This window comes from Halichondria panicea, chromosome 9 (assembly GCF_963675165.1).
Source record: "Halichondria panicea chromosome 9, odHalPani1.1, whole genome shotgun sequence".
Lineage (NCBI taxonomy): Eukaryota > Metazoa > Porifera > Demospongiae > Suberitida > Halichondriidae > Halichondria > Halichondria panicea.
This window is the reverse complement of record NC_087385.1, coordinates 3,134,462-3,149,690: the sequence shown is the minus strand read 5'-3', so window position 1 is coordinate 3,149,690 and position 15,229 is coordinate 3,134,462. Positions and strand designations below refer to the sequence as shown.

The 15,229-nt window shown below is 40.9% G+C and overlaps 2 long non-coding RNA genes across 2 annotated transcripts; one reads left to right on the top strand and one right to left on the bottom strand.

Moving 5' to 3' along the window:
• Window positions 1-5,508: 5,508 nt before the first annotated feature.
• LOC135341155 (uncharacterized) lies at window positions 5,509-10,079 on the bottom strand. The gene is made up of 5 exons (XR_010396532.1): window positions 7,176-10,079; window positions 7,009-7,117; window positions 6,907-6,953; window positions 6,133-6,863; window positions 5,509-6,071 (listed from the first exon to the last, which is right to left on the bottom strand). It is a non-coding gene; the product is annotated as an uncharacterized LOC135341155 (long non-coding RNA).
• LOC135341156 (uncharacterized) lies at window positions 9,874-14,183 on the top strand. Its single transcript, XR_010396533.1, has 2 exons — window positions 9,874-12,861; window positions 13,065-14,183. It is a non-coding gene; the product is annotated as an uncharacterized LOC135341156 (long non-coding RNA).
• Window positions 14,184-15,229: the final 1,046 nt, after the last annotated feature.

Sequence of the window (15,229 nt, the reverse complement as noted above, 5' to 3'; positions counted from 1 at the left end):
AAAGGTGCTTTCGGTTATTGCTATCTCGCCAAAGTTGGAACGATCGATAAAATTTGTCTGAAAGTGTTGCATCGTACTGATTTAAGCGCTTATTTTATATGGAGGTGGAGGCGAAGATTATTACACATCCTAACTTACCGTGGTAGTATGCTGTGTGCGACAGTTTAAAGTATACAGCATTAGTTTTGAGCTTTCATCCATTTCGCGGAGGAAATGAAGCACTTTCTCATCACGAAATATATGAATTGACAACAGACAATTGGAAACAGGTGATGTATGGTATCAAGCGATAACGTTCTGCTTGAGATGTTACCTGACAACATAAAAGCAAAATCTGAAGGCGTGTTTGTCGAGTGAAGGCGTACTTTATAGGTTATCTCTGGAAAATCGACTAAAGTATGCTCGAGAACACCCTCAGATTTCCCCTGAAGTCCGTGAAGGCCACACAAAACAAAGTTTTGCTAGTGACATTTATTTCTGTTGGTAGATTATTGATTATTGCAAAAAATTAATTTAAAGCATCCAGCTATTCAATCATTATCACAGCTTTGAACACAGTCCATCAGCTTCTGAGCTGTACTCATCATATGAGTTTTTGTATGCCCCCTGATAATGTTGTTATAATGTTAAATTTGGCCATTGGATATTACTTTTAGTTTTGGTATGCCTTAATATTATCATGGATGTATAAATTTGGCCAAGTTTGGATATTACTTTTTAATTTTCAATAGTGTCTCTGAACTAGTGTATGGCCAACATACGATTACCAAAACAGCTCCGGTCTTTGAGTCTGTGTGTGGTTTTTAGGCATACGTAATTAGGGTGCATGCGCATGCCATAATACGTCAGCATAATAATTATTTACCTTAGCTTTTGTATAGCTCAGCAGCTGAATTGTTCATGCATGGACCCTACTTCTAAGCTGTAATTTATATACAGGAATGATTTCCAGTGTGATTATGAATAACAACACTTATGAATAACAACACTACCATATTCTATAATAATGTAGGTGTGGTTTCCTGTTATCGTGGCCCGCCCATGCAACTATATAGCGACTAGTAATATCAATACTGGGCTATAATAATACATACTGGCTCATGTATGTTTACCAAACATGCAATGCCGACAATGCTGTTTACTGCATTCGTTGCAACAGTCATTTGAACGCAACAGCATAATTATAATTATATGGTATATGTGCAAAGAGAGTCTTGTGCGACGTTTTATATGCATCTTCTTCACTGTCTTCATGACTTAAAATTAATGTAGTGTGCATTGCACCTGATTGTGATTCAATGACTATACATTCTCATGCATTTGTTGCATGTAGCCGGCTTAACCTTGAACATGTCTTGGATTCTTTGTGGACAGGCACTTGATTCCTTGTAAACATCACGTGTCCAATTTGATACAACATTGGAAACAAGATGTGTACAAACTCTTGGAAACTGCTTGGAAACTATAAGATTGTGAAACAAGTTGGTGCAGTTATTGACATGAACCTAAACGGGTGACTTCTCCGAAATTTCATACGTAGATAGAGTATGGTGAGGTAATAACACACATAAGAATTATTTATTGTATGGCTTCTGAGGTATGGCCACCTTGCTTAAATAACTTATGATCAGATATTACTAATATCAACGTATGGTATGTTGTACGGCTTCTATAAATTAAGATTATGGGATACATATTAAAATTTGATTTAAATCAACATTTTCCCTAAAATGTTCTATAACTGTAGGACTGAATCAGCTAAAACGCAGCCACGCCCACGATTTTTAATATGTTTATGTTTTGTGTGTGTGTAAAAAATTAGTTAGCTACTTCTGTGTTCCAGATCCATCTACCAGCGGACCATCCACTATAGAGTAGCATTAGCATTTGTTGTCTTGATAGCTTCACTAGACCTCACTATAGGTCTAGTTAGTACAACAGTGGACATCATGAGCCAGGTGAAGAAAATATTTCCCGGGAAAAGGGCGTCTACCGATAGAACCTCAAATACAAGTTTCTGCAGATCAGGGAGCCATGTCACCATGTCACCATGTCACCGTGAGAACACTTATAATATCATGTGTTCAGTCACATCATTGTTTGTGTACATAATTGTGCATTTTTTTTAACAATTGTTATTTGTGGGGTGGTGGTTGGTTGCTAGGCAACAATGATGAGTCCATGGATGCGACAGGTGGAACTTTGTTACAAGTGTTTTTTATATACGGTTCATGAGTTATAAATTTTTAAACAAAATATGCAAATATTCACTTTTAATTAAAGCAGGGAAAGGGTTAAATTATTCAGAATGGAGACTTCCAGAAAGTTGTTGGCATGTCTCTTGTATAATTTCACCTACCATAATTTCACCTACCATTGATGAGATTCCATATGCAAATGCAAATGTGCAGACCATCCAATTTTTGTATTGTATACATTTGCAGTTGCTTCGGAGGACAGTGAAGTCCGCAGAATTGCACCTGCTGAAGAAGTAATAGTAGTAAAATGTGTAGCAATTTTTGAAGATAAAAGGAGATGTCATTTCAGCAATCAAGACTTTCCCAACCTTATCCCAACCTTATTTGATTCCCAACCTTATTTGAGAATTGCCTTCAAGAGAACCTTTTTGTGCAGTCACAACATCACTAAGTTACAATGTAAGTTACAATGTAAATCGCAATATGTACTAGTACTATGCAACTTGCTTGTTAAGTTCTAGGATGTTCTCATCAGCTGTGTTCTCATCAGCTACTTGTTCTCATCAGCTACTCCAGGATATGTTAGTGTCAAATTATGTATATTTTGGACATTTTTACTTCCCATCAAGGAAACATAATCACTATCTTTTGAGGGCCTAAACAGCTACTCTTACGAACCTTGTTTAACCCTTTCCCCGCTGAAGCCGTCTTTTTCCGGCCGCACTACTGACTATTTTCAAAAAATTGTTGTCCACGCTCCAACACTCCAACACAGCTATGCACGGTACCAGCTACAAGAAGTTGTGGAGGTTTGCTTTAATAGCCTTTAAAACCCGAGAAGTAGGGCAGGAAGGAGAAGTAGGGCAGGAAGTTACAGGTGACCACTTTCATGAGAAATCAAACGATGTTCACTACACGTGAATGCTTCGCTACCGTACAAACGCTCAAAAACTACGCTCAGCTCTTAAAAATGAACCCTGACATGTACGCCCCTACGCCGTAAACAGGCCGTCCTCCATGTGCCTCGTCGCACACATTGACTGGTACGCTAGGGACCGCCAGGGTGAGAAAACGTACAGGAGGCTCGTACAGGAGGCTCGTCAAACCTCGCGTTATCAGTCACCCGTTATCAGTCACCCCACGTACGACACCAACAGAAAAGAACAAAGAACAGGAGCAAGAGTACTAAGAACAGGAGCAAGAGTACTACTACTGCCTCATTCTGCTCTTTGTCCCGTTCGTTGACGAGGGTGACCTCCTCCTCGACGGAGAGTCACCTAAAATGGCGCTCGAACGTTGGACGTCAATAAGAGATCGCGGGATATCCAGAAGGTCGAAACGTCAGAAAAAAGAGAAGACGACGAAGACGACGTCAACCTCCTGCTCCAGGGCATGGCTAAATCACACTTGGATCGCCATCTCGAAGACCGGAGACTGTCCATGCTAAACGTCGACCAAAGCCGTGTGTACAAAAAAATCACTGGGCATCTGTTGCACGAATTAGACCACGAAAAAGGAGCCTGTAAATGCACAGACATCAAACCGTTGCAAATGTTCGTTAGGGGAACGGGCAAGTCCTTCCTCATTCAGGCGCTTAGAGCATTTGTCAAAGCCACGTGGCCGGATTTACCCAATTCAGCCGCTGCCGATAGAGCACGACAATGCATCGTACTGGGAAGTGCCCAAACCTCAGGCAACAACTAATGAACGTAAAGGTGTTCATAATTGACGAGGTGTCCATGGTGTCAAGTCTCAATCTACATTTGAGACTTGATGAGATCTACGGGGGGGCCGAATGGTTTGGGGGTAAAACAATGCGCGACATCCTCCAGCTACCACCCGTTAACGGTGCACCGGTGTTCCAAAGCGTTCCCACTAAAGTGCTATCGCTCAGAATAGGTTCCGCAAATATTTGGAAAAGCACAGTAGTGTACGACGAGCTTACCATTAACGAAAGGACGAAAGGGACAAAAACACGCGCGACATAAAAAAAAATCGCAGCAGTTATGCATGGAAGTTACAAAAAGCAATCACTGTTTTATGTTTGTGGTTTGTCATGGTGTGGCCTAATATCGTTAATCCATGTGTTTGCAACTAGTTTCACAATCATCAATTGCGCCGGCATGGCTACTGCTAATTTTCAAAAAATGATTATTCAGGCGCTATGCACACGCTGTAGATACCAGCACAATGCTGCTCTTTCGGTATTTTCATTGTGCTGTATGCTTTGTGCTTTGTACAGAATTGTCGAAAGAAAAGTGACCAATTACTAATCGCTACAACATCTTAATGCTAGTGCAGCTAGACAGTGAGGATATCGATGCCTATGGAGTCAGAGGGGATATAGGAAGCTCTAGAAAATAAAGCTGGTCTGTAGCAGTGGACATCATGAGCACTTGTAAACCATTGAACTTGTAAACCTGTGTGTAGGTGAAATATTTCCCGGGAAAAGAGCGTCTGCCGATACGACCTCATAGACTGATTGAACCATGTCAAAACATTGAGAACAAATTTGTAAACAATTAGTTGGCAGTTGCTAGGCAGTTGCTAGGTAACGATGATGGTGTCAAGAATGGTGTCAAGATACCCCCGGGGTCTGGGCTACCTGTAGGAAATAGTTACGAGTGGAAATGTATGGTTTTTCTTCTGTATTTTAATTAAAGCAACCAAAGGAAAGTAGTCGAATTGTCACTCTAACAACTTCCACCTGTGTGAGTGAACGAACGAGTGTGTTTATAATAATAATGTGACATAGATCAATGTCAAGTAACAAACTGTTGTGCGTAGTTCTTTAAAAACAAGTCTCGCACTAGCTAGCAGCATGCTGCTTCTGCTTCGACTCACTTCATCTTTTTCTACTCGCCTCTGCTGCTAAGTAGCTACATAGCTACGGCCACCACCACTAGTAATTGCAGAGTAATTGCAGACGTTTTCCACCCACGCATGTGATAGCCACCATTGAATGAAACCAGATCAACCATGGTGACTCTGTGCCCTAATTGCTAATTAGTGGGGGTGGTCAGTTGCTAGGTAACGAAGATGGTGTCAAGATACCTCTGGGTTCTGATATAATGAGAAAGTTGTTGTTTTAAATAAAACGGGTAAACTTTATATACATGCGTGACAGTATGATGGGAGTAACAGTTTACTGTTTGTCATCTCGTCATCTCCACGAAGAGTCTGAATTGTGGACACGCAGCTTTCTCTGGTGTCGCGGAACTGAACCGTATGTAAACGCCAAGTCGAAAGTACGAGATAATTGGTCACTCATCTGATCACTCATCTGATCATACTCACCCATACTATTATTGTTGAAATTAATTTTGCAAAAAAAGTTATAATTATTAATAATGATTAATAATTAATAATGAAGACGTTATAAATACGAGGGGATGATGACAATTATACAAGTAGTTGTGGTCTGGATGATCGACAGGCATATTGCAGGGGTGGCAAAATATCAGGGGGCTGCAAGCTGGTGTAATAAAAAAACGGGTCACAGTCTCAATGAAAAACAGTCAGTTGTGGATGCTGCTGTTGTGGATGCTGCTCCGAGATGCTCCGGCTCTTGAAACTGACTTTCAATGTTTGTTGTCAGGAGGCAATTGGTCTATAACAGAATTAACATAAGAATTAACATGACACAATGAGCTAGATATCGACAGCTGAACTTTGTCAGAAAAAATATTGTTTCCGTTGTCCTGTAAGACGTCAATGCCTCAGCATGATTATGCCCTCAGGCATGTGAGCTGCTCCCCAGTTTAGAAAAATCTAGACCATATATGGATCAAAACTATATAGGCCCTCTCCTGCACGTGGAACTCCAGATCCGAAGCGCTTACCCTCAATGACTTGCGTTTGTCGTGAGGAATTCTGTTGAGAAAGGATCGGTTTGTTAAGAAATGACAGTTGGTGTGACTTGGGGAGCAGGTACCTAGCAGTGCACAGCTTGCTGTTCACTCCCTTCGGTCTCAGGCCAAGTTGACTCAGGCCAAGTTGATTGCCTGGGCTACAGTGATGCTATTGGCATCACACCGAAGATGAGACTGAGACTGCTTCTGTGAGCCCAGCTGTTTTTTGGCTGATCTTCGTGAGACTGAGTCATAACAGTTACTCATGTCATGAAAGAATAAAATTACCTTCAAGAGCAAGGTGAGTCTCATCTGTAATCTACAATTGTATGTGTGTGATCTTACATGTCGTTAGCAAAGGAGAATACAAATCACATGACTTTGTTTCTAGTAAACTTTCTACAAGCATTTTCAAAACAATTGTTAAGGTAAGTCACACATATCAAGATAGTAACCATGGTAATAATGTTATCAGATAATAGTACAGTTTTTCGGCCCATAAAATCTGCACATTTCCTGGCAACCCTGTATATAGTTTCCAAGTTCAGGACATGTGTAAGATTCAAGTCTTTTGTACTATCCTGAAAGTATAGGTATTTTTCCTACCTGCCTCGAAGCATAGTGGTGGTGATGCCTGTAATAGATATGCAACCGTGTTTTTTACCAGCTGGTGGTATGCGGCAGGATGTATAGTGTACAAGTACAAGTATAGTGTACATATCCAACCCTTACCACTGTGTTGGTTGTCAACTTCAGTCCTGGGGATATGCAGCCACCCTCCACCTCTCCTCCATCTCCACCTCTCCTCCATCAGCTGTAAGATGCAGTGATCATTAATAGGAAATATTTGATTTTACCTTATCGTGCAGTAGTGATGATGGAAGTTGACCAGAGCCTCACCCAACTGCAACAAATTAAGGACACTTGTATACTTGTAAACATAGGGTAATGAACCTCACACTTTCTCTTTTTTGGTGCAGTGTTTTGGCGCAGTGGTTCGAACAGTACGTGATTGTTCCTTCTGGGAAGTGGCACGAACTTCAAGTTTAGTAATATTCTGTGCCGCAACTGAGGACCCAAAGAACCACACGTAATCCGCGTGCAAATAACTAGAGTATGTACCCACCGATTGAAGTGACACATTCCCGTTAGATGATAGGCTCTCAGTATCAAGAGAATACTGTTCTCTTCAGAAAGACGTGAGACAGCATCTATTATGACTCAGGGAACTGGATACTCTTGTCATCCGTAGTTGCTTGGTAAGTACGGTAGTACAATGTACATGCGAGCTGTTGTACACAGCTTAGTGTGTTAGACGAAGCTGCTGAATAATGAACATTGCGTTTGCAATCAGTGGAATCAGTGGTTAAGGTGTTATCAATTTGTTGTTACTATTATTACTATGTATGTTACTATTGTTACTATGGGCCAGCACCGTTAACAGTTGTCACAGTTGTCAGAGTTCCATACACACTCGAGAACGATTTATAATGCTGGTCAGGAAGATGCTGTTAAAAAGTTCGAAAAGTTCGATAGGCATCCTAATTGGTTTATAAGTTTTCCACATTTCTTCACTGCAAACATCAACAGTGATTTATTTAGGTCTGCTGGAGAGACTTCTTCGTTATCGCAGGCTCTAACAAAGTGTACAATTCTTGCATCTTGTCTTCGTTAGCATCGAGCTGATAGGTTTCAAGCGTGAGAAGACGGAATGAAGTAGACACTGCATCTGCAGACCGGCTATTGCCAGAACAAGAACAACAGGAACAACAGCACTAAGAAAAGTGTTGTTGTGGTCAGGACCACCATCTGTGTACATAGGTGACTTCTGGTTACCATCTTATTCCTCAATGGATGTCACAGAGCAATATTACACTGGGTGTGATGGAAAAGTCGTCATGCTGCACCCGAAGTTGACGGGATTGAATCATGAATATTCATGATTCTTCGACTAGCCTTAACCATGGGCACAGCGTCTTACATTCGGCCCAAAATATTTCCCTTATCGAAATGGCCAAGATTGAGATGTCAATTATTTAGAATCAAAGATGAACGATGCACTAACAAAGTGCAACGCTGGCCTTACCTGTTAGCACCTCTCTAGATACTCCTTTCAAGGCAGTGCACTAGTCGTCATTATTATCTTCTCTGGGTACTTCAGGCCTGGGTCAGGAACTGATAACATTAATTTTATTCATTGCTGTAGATGACTACTTGCTTAGTTAGCTGCTGGACTAGGGGGTAAGAGTACTTGTTTAGGCCCTTAAAAGATAGGGTTGTCATGATTATGTTTCCAGCTGGGGAAATTAATATGCTTTAGCCACTCTAGTTACTCTTCCCCAGCTGGATCCTAGTACTTAGCTATGAGATGTTCTTGTTTTTGAAGCTTGATCTTAGGTCCGCATACTAATTATGGAATTAAGCTAATTAGTTTTTTGGAAAAAGAAAACATTGGATCGCAGTATGGGCTAGACCCGGCCTTAATAATGATATGATAGGCTGATCAATAAAAAAATTTATCGCCAGGCATTTAAAACGGGTGGGCGTAATTATTGCTGGAAACCCGATAGAGAATTACACTTAATTACACTTCACTGTTAATTAAGAATCCGACGGTTAAAGGGTTAAGGACTGTGGGAAATCAGCTAAAACCACAATTTTTAATATGTTATGTGTGTAAAAATTCAGTGCAGCTACTTATCTTTTTTAGAGTGTAGTAGGTAGACATTTCCAAGCCACTTCTTTGGCCAAAGGTGAGATAAGTGAACAATTAACCCTTTAACCGTCGGATTCTTAATTAACAGTATGTCTGAATGTCTCTATCGGGCCTAGCAACCATATACCAATAGAATGCCCATACAACAAATGGTGCAACACATGTTGCCACGGTTACTACACTCACCCGTTTAAATGCTCGGCCAGCGGTGACAAAAATTTTTTTTTTATGGATCAGCCTCTAAGATATATCAATTTGAAGTACATGTATTACTCGATCTATGAAATTTACAAGCTCACATAAAGACTGCTATTTTAGCTATACTATACTTACACTACTGATATTCTAGCTATACTATACTACTTGCCAGAGTCACACAGTGAGCCCTCTCCTGGTCTTTCACCGTCCTGGTCCATAGCACTAGCGTCTAGGTCCATGTCATGCATGTCCTCAGTCCCAGACAGTTCATCAGCGTCTGGCATAAAGCTGGTAGCCTTTGGGAGGTATCCCTCTCCTTCATAGGCACTGTCATCACCAGAGCCATTGCTGTCCTCAAGCACATCGGCACAAGTAAACAATCTAGCCATAGCTTCGTGCGGTAAGATGAAATTTTAACATAGCAACATGGCTTGGAAAATTCTAGACTAAATTGCATGTGATTGCATGTGATTGCACGTGATTCTACGGGCATGGCCCATGACGGTTAAGTTTTTATAGGCTACTCTAAATAGAACATGATGCTACTACCAAGAATTAAGGAACACCGTTTTTAGGAACACCGTTTTTAGTAAATCGTGGGCGTGGCTCCAGGCTAAGTTGGACCTGCTTGGCTTCCCCGGGCATCAGAACCTGTGCTTTTGTGAGGTCCTCACAGCTCCCCTCACAGCTCCATCTGCAGACCGAATAGGGATGGAGTACATGCCACAACCCAATTATGTACAATTATTTTTTCGTACCAGGATCATTCTGCTAACTTGGTGGCAAGGATCTCCAGCTTCTGAAGGAGGATGCGATGACATTGTGCGCTGGATGGAAAGACCACTCAACCAGACGTATCAACATGCAGGTGGCCATTGAGGAGGGCTCGAATCGTGGATAGTACGAATCGTGGATAGTACAACGTTCCAAAGCACAGAGAAACATCTCCACTCGACACAAATGAAAACAGTGTGTATTAACATCAAAAGACCTGCTGTGTGACTAATCTGATTGGCACACTCCCATCTACTACTCAGATGCAATCAAGAAAAGACCAACGTCACATATCAATTTGACATTTTGTTTTCTCATAATCAAAAATAAAGATCATGTGATCACCAGTAATTTCTAATTATAAATAAAAGCATTAATTTTGTTCCAGATCTTAGATCCTAGAAGCAATACAAACCGGGTCAGCCATTCAGCCATCAAGCCTTCTGCGAACAAGACACAGTACTACCGTCGCAAGGTTGTACTGTTACTAAATGGTGTTTTAAACCGCTGCTTTCATAATTGTATAGTATCAGCCAAATTCTGCAGAGAAGTTGTGGGGGGAGTGGCAACTGTCATGTGATTCTGAGTACTTTACCTCGAAAATTACTGCACTTGCGCAGGCGGATTATGTGCAGCTTGCAGAATACTCTTGCAGAATACTATTGTTCAGAGCTAAAGATTCTATAAATAGGTAAGAAAGTTTATTAATAACAGAAACAGAACATTGATAATAATTATATGGAACAATTTTTCATCTCTTTGCTAGCATACTCTTCTAAAAAATGTAGCAGTAAGAGCAGCTTGACATTAATTTTTAATTGAATGTGAACACTTCAGGGTGAGCTCCCTAATCTCTCGTAATCCTTCCCACACAGCGACATGTTTACGCCATTGTCCAACAATGGTATGCAAGAACTGCTGTACGGGAGAGAGGGACACATGCACGTTGTGTGAATGTGGTGAGTGAATTCGAAAAACAATTTAGTCTCCCAGATGATTTGTTTATATGGTAGACAGCAAAGGGGAAACCCACTTTGACAAACATTGTAAAAGGACCTTAAACAGTTTTTCGAAAAAATGGAACCCAACGTCTGCATACATTGGGGGGACTGAGCCAACCATTGCACCTAGGCCACAGTTATGTAGCTGGGCAAGCAGATCATCAACAAAAACTGAGTAGAGAAGCGGAGACAGAATAGAATAGCACCTTGACGAACTCCTTGGGAGATAGGGAAGATTCTTGAGCGAGACCCATTGAGTACCAGTGGACCAGAATGTGCCAGATTCTAGGGTTTTCTTGAAGTTTCACGAAAAGGCCATACCGTGTCAAAGGCCTTTCGTGTCAAAGGCCTTCTTAACGTCCCGGAGAGATTGAACCGTTTCTTGAAATATGAAAGACGTGCTGTAACCAGGTCTGAAACCTCCAGGGCTGAGAGATACTCCTTGGTGCAGTATCTTCTCTAAAAGAAGTTTCTCAAAAAGTTTCCCAGATTCCTCTATAATTTGAGGGGTCCTTGTCAGCACCTTTTGGAATAGCGGTGACTAGACCAAGGGTAAGCAGATCAGGGATGTAGCAGGAGCATAGCATTAAAGATTCTGCACAACTGAAGCTGAACTATCGGGCCAGAGAAGCACAAGTGTTCTGTTTCAATGCCATCAGGACCAGGTGCTTTCTCACGTTTGAGAGAATCTATAGCGTTGGCAATGTCAGATTGGGTGAGTAAGATATCTCCACCCTGGGTGGAATCAAGGAGGTCACGAAACACTTTGCAGGTTGTCGGAGTCAAATAGTGGGCTATGACTGGGGGTACCAAGTGTTTCAAAGTAATTGGCCCCTTCTAAGAGGGTGTCACCAGAGTATGAGACATCATTATATACAATGGTGCCAGATTTCTCTGAAGAGCGGCCAGGTCTAAGTTGAGTAAACATTGCTCTTTGAGCGAGTGACGATGTTGGCGGCATTTTAGTAGTTAGTTCTAAGGCTAGTACACACAGTAATATTCGGAAGGAGCCGTCTGCACTACGTAGAGTAAGTTATTAGCTTTTACATGTAAAAAATTAAGCTAGAAAAGTATGTTTTATAGAATATCTCACCTTTAGTTGAAGGAACAGCTCCTTCTGAATATTACTGTGTGTACTAAGTAAGTGCTTCAAGGAGCATTTAGGACTCCGGAATTAGAGCTAAAGATTTAAGCAGTTTGAGATCCATTTTTATGCACAATTGCTGGTAAAAAGCGTGGGCGGAGCTTCGTTTTAGCTGAATCAGCAATAATTAAAGGACCCAGTCCTTAATTCACCTGAGTTTGCCAGGGCCATTGGTTTACCAGCAGATTTCCAGTGACGAAATGCTGATTTCGACTCAGACATATACCAACCTGGAATAATGCCCTTTAATGTCATTAAGCGAATCAGGTTAGAGATCGAAGAGTCAATGTGAGAGGAGCAGCCAGGAGCAAGAGGGAATGACCAACTATTGACTGCAGGCAATTCACACGAGCAGTTGAGGTTATGAGACAGTTGAGACAGTTGAGGTTATGAGAGAGGGAGGTTATGAGAGAGGGAGCTGCAGCAAGGGTGATTTTGATGGTAGCCGAGATTGGAAGGTTATTCAAGGGGCACTCATCCGGAGGTGAAAGCATCTAAGAAAAGCATCTAAGAAGCGGGAGTGGCATAAGCGGGAGTGGCATAGGATATGGTCAATGGTTGACTCGCTGTTATGAGCCTCCCTGTGGCTGTGGCTGTGACTGTGGCTGTGGGAGTGAGTAGAGGAGCCAAGGTACAAGTGGACAGAGGTATTGACGAAGGAAGATGCCAGGGTCCGCATTGATGTCACCAAGAATTATTACCTCATTGTCGTAGCCGCTCATTGTCGTAGCCGAGTAAATTAATCAGAGAGTCAATGTAGTCAAGGCATTCGGCACTTAGGAAGTGTTCTTAATTGGTGTTCTTAATTGCAGCCCCGGGGATGTGTCTAGATGTGTCTAGTTATGACTCACGTGATGTAGCTTATTTTAATTTTGTGATTGCTCCTGCTGCACTGCATGTACTGTTCCGTGCTGTGTGAATGTACTATAGAGTTGCCTGGCTGGCATATGAAACAAAGAACAATGGAAAGGTAAGAAAGGTAAGAATTAGTTAGATCATAGATTAGTTATTAGTAATCGGTTTCGTCGCTTTTGCTAGCTAAATACGTACGTACATGTAGCTAAGCAATACTAGCTGCCCATGAGACTCTCGAATTAACTTCCTGCATGTTATATTTGGATGCCTGAATTTGTACTACACGTGCATTAATTTAACTAATTTAATAACGATGTTTTTTTATAGGCCCAGATATCCAACAAAGAGCAAAGGTGAATTTTTATTTATTTCGTGCACGTACGTACGTAAGTACATATAATGTAGGACCTGTCGTGCATTTGATTAGCTGATGTTGCGATATGTATATTATTACGTGTAACATACCTGTTGTATATATATTTTTGTTACTACGGCATCTGGAACAGTGGATCCGAGACGGTAAGCTGACTAAAACAGTGTGCATGCAGTACTGCTACTAAAGGGTATAATTTGACTACAAGGTACGCATGTTTTCTTTGACTTTGCATGTACTTGCATGTACATGTAGAACCTGATGTGAAGAAACTGAAGTGTGGGAGTGACCATTCCAACCCGACCCATGATCTTGCTACCAAGCTCAATTATTAAAAACTGTCGAATTAGCAATTTTTATCCTATTGTTTTCTCTATCTGTTATTTGATAGGCCTTTTTTTTTTCATGATTGTGAGAAGCATGATGGGTTATTATTTAACCCTTTAACCGTCACGGGCCACGATCGTGGCCCGCAATAGTGACTTTTTTTGCGAAATTCTAATTCTGCGATACTTAGGAAGTAGCTCGAACTACGCACATCCCTGTATACAGGAAGAGCTGTAGAATCACGTGCAATTTAGTCTAGAATTTTCCAAGCCACGTTGCTATATTAAAATTTGATTAGCATCTTACCGCACGAAGTTTATAGCTATGGCTAGGTTGTTTACTTGTGCCGATGTGCTTGAACAGCTTGAGGACAGCAATGGCGATGTCTCCTCTGGTGATGACAGTGCCTATGAAGGAGAGAGGATAGTAGGATACCTCCCAAAGGCTACCAGCTTTATGCCAGACGCTGATGAACTGTCTGGGACTGAGGACATGCATGACATGGACCTAGACGCTAGAGCTATGGACCAGGACGGTGAAAGACCAGGAGAGGGCTCACTGTGTGACTCTGGCAAGTAGTATAGTATAGCTAGAATATCAGTAGTAAGTATAGTATAGCTAAAATAGAATTAGCAGTAATGAACAGTCTTTATGTGAGCTTGTAAATTTCATAGATCGTTCACCGATATAGTATTACATGTACGTATTGTACTTCAAATTGATATATCTTAGCACTGTTACATTCATATGATGTGAAAATCAAGCTTAGTCAAGCCTTTATACCATATGATAGGCTGATCCATAAAAGAAATTTTTTGGATTTTATCTCACCACTGGCCGAGCATTTAAAATGATAAAAACGGGTGAGCGTAATAACCGTGGTCGTTATGGCAACACATGTTGCACCATTTTATTCCTTGTTGTATGGGCATTCTATTGGTATATGGTTGCTAGGCATTTTATTGCTCTGGAAACCCGATAGAGAATTTACAGACATTTCACTTCACTGTTAATTAAGAATCCGACGGTTAAAGGGTTAACATACTCTCTTGGAGCCATAATTATATATGTCTATTTCTGAATACATTCCTACCTTCTCAGGTGCATTAAGAGGCCTGCTGTTGTATCAATCTTTTATGATGAAATGAAACACTAACACTAACACTAGCTTCTTTAAATGAAGCCCCGCTGTACTCAGTGTTGTTAAGGATGGCTCAATTAATTATTGGGATATAATTATTGTGGATTTCTTGTATATGTGACAATTATGAACTGATGAAACTTTGCAATAATGTAGTCTTATGATGAAGAAACTTTAAAGTCATGTGATTTTCAGGGGTGAAGCTACGATGAAATATACAACTTTACAATTTCCGAAATACATACAAGTTCAGCCACACCCCCAACAATTTTTTTTATGAAGTGCATTTTAGCATTTACCATTTTTATGGCGCCCAGATATGATGTACATCATACGTGATGTACATCATACGCATATTTAATTAGAGGGCATTAAATAGAAAATGCGACACCTGTAAATGATATGCACCATATGCACCACCAAAATAGTAAAACTGAGTTGTACTTTATAAAAAAATTTGGTTTATCTTCTTAATCACACTGTAACGCCATCGCTGAAGATCACATGACCTCCAAACATTTTAAGCGTGTACATTTTGTACAAAACTACATTCCTACTCCATTAATATATCACAATCACTAAGATATGATGCCATGTGGCTGAGCCATCCTTAACACCAGTGAGTAGTATCCCCGCTGTAGTAGTTCTGTA